This window comes from Theobroma cacao, chromosome 9, assembly GCF_000208745.1.
Source record: "Theobroma cacao cultivar B97-61/B2 chromosome 9, Criollo_cocoa_genome_V2, whole genome shotgun sequence".
NCBI lineage: Eukaryota > Viridiplantae > Streptophyta > Magnoliopsida > Malvales > Malvaceae > Theobroma > Theobroma cacao.
In genome coordinates this window covers 28,621,787-28,624,423 of record NC_030858.1, presented here as the reverse complement: position 1 = coordinate 28,624,423, position 2,637 = coordinate 28,621,787, and positions in this window count along the sequence as shown.

Below are 2,637 nucleotides of genomic sequence, written 5' to 3'. Positions count from 1 at the left end.
TTTTTTTTCTTGAATGTTCCACAAACTTCCACATTATTTCATCATGGCCGGCCACATCACAAATTTTTCTTCCTTCACTTTTTGCTCCACATGGCCGGGCCCCCCTCCAATTCACCAAGTAAAGAGTCTTTGACTCTTCTATTGACCACATGGGCGGCTGCCCATTTTGGTCCTCTAATATATATATATATATATTACTCTATGTTCATTTTATTTTTCTCATTAATTTTCATTACATATCCTTTAACTTTTATATGTTAAATTCGATCATTTTAATACGTCTAAAAATTTCAATTTTCATCTAGCTTCCTTCCTCGATGTGTGTACCCTCAAAATATAAAAGTTACACTTCAACACGGTATTACCACAATATTTAAATATTTACTTATCCATATTGGTCCGACTTAACAAAACACACGTATTTCACTTTTGTCGCTCATTTCTACAAAAATTCACTTGTATTTCTTCACCCCCACTTGGATCAACCATATGATCCTTCTTCACAACTAATTTCGACATCCGGTTAAAGATTAATATTTTAATATTATTTTATTAATAAAATTTTATTTTATTTTAAAAATTTTATTTTGTCTCCTTAGTACCTAAATACCTTATTATGCCTCACTTGACTTCTGAATCACCTTTTATCTCACAAATTCTCCTCCGATAAAATTATTATTACTTTATTATTATTTTCTCGCATGCGGATCATTTTATCCTAAACTACTCCTTTCGTCTTTTATCACGTTTAAACATTATAATTAGCCTCAATTAGCATTCGATAATCTTTATTTATTACCATATCAAAGTATGGGGCATTTCAATTTCAACCTCCATACAGCTTGACAAGTGTCATTACGTGCGGGTTCGAGAACCGAATCGCTATACATGAAAATTTGAGAGTCCCCACCAATTTTTTTTGGTCAAGGTGCGATTGGCCACTATTTGAGTCCATTTCTTTAAAATATTACTTAAGCTTAACCTAAGTTCATTTTAACGAAACAGGTTCTACTCTATAGAACACTGTTCGGGTTCGGGATTATGGTTACATGCAAGAAAAGTACTAGCACCCTCACAATGCCTCAGTTCAAAGAACTATACCAATTAATCATGTGTTATCCTTAGTTAGCCTTAATTCTTAATTTTTATCATAATTCTTTTAATCATAATTTATTGTTTGATTTTTTTATTTTTGTTTTTGTTTATGACCAAAAGTCCATTATTTGATTTATTTGTATAATGTGCACATGATGCAATTATGAAATACATGGTATAAATCTCGATAAGCTGCCAAATGAAAATCTTTTATTGAGAATATTTCTCGAATACGCTCGTCATACTATTGAGACCAGAGATACTGTCTCATTTAGGGAATTACTCGAGAAAACTTGCCTTCGCAAGTTTATCAAGCAAATTCAATTATTAGAGTAATCATTTACGAGTAAAAACATTTTCATGTAATGCAGACCCTACTATGAATAGAGGCTTTTTATTAAGAACATTCTTTGAACCCTCTTATCATATTAGTGGGATTCGAAGATATTCTTTCACCTAGGGAATTCTCTAAGTAGATTGGCCTTCGCAAACTTCTCGAAAAGTCCCATCATTGGGGTCTTGACTTGCATAAAAAATATATTGAGATGCTATGACATTTAAATAATGCAATGATGGTGCATGACGTGAAAAAATTTCAATATTTATCATTTTTTCTTATACCATATATTTAGCATTGTTATTATTATTGTTTTCATTTTTCTTAATATTCTTTTATTAACAAAATATTTTTGTTTGAATTAAAATGTTGAGATTTAAGATTAAAACTTTATCATCGTACTGGTGGAGTTTAAATCAAATCCCTCACCTAAGAAAGTTAACTCGAGATTGCCACTTCTCATGTCCATAGTAAAAATTCTATCATCGGTATGACTCAAATAATAAGTTCTCATTCATTTTTTTTTATTCTTCTTCTTGTTTGTCTATTACGCTTATATTCATTATATATTTTGCTATACATTTTATTTATAATTTTTTCTAAAATTTATTATTTTGAATAAATATTCATATAATATTAGACTACTAAAATTGAGAACCTCCCATTATTCTGGAGGGGTCCCAATTTATTTGAAATTAACGACTTTTCACTATTCCAAATTAATTAAATAATTGATTGTTTTTTCAAAACCTTTATATTATATATTGTTCTTTATTATGTATATATTTTTCTTGCTTTTATTATTTGCATATTTTTGTATTTTTGCTATATAAAAATCTATTTGTGTGTATATATTATCATTTTTTTAAATTTCCCATAAAACATTTATCTCTCCTATCTTATTTTTTTGAAGTTCTTCAAGGCATTATTTATTATTATATTTTTATTGTTCGTCATATTATGGTCCACTATTTCATTTTCTTAAAAGTATCAACAAATCACATGTTGTATTTTATATTTTTATATTGCATATTTTCTTATTTACTTACCCATTTATTATATTTTATATTTTTCATATTAAATACTAAATAAACATTTCTACATACACAATAATAGCCCAAGTATCATGACTTTGGATTCATGGTTAGGAGTGTTGAGTTTAATGCTTAGATATTTGATTATTTTCACTAACCATTGTCTCTTGA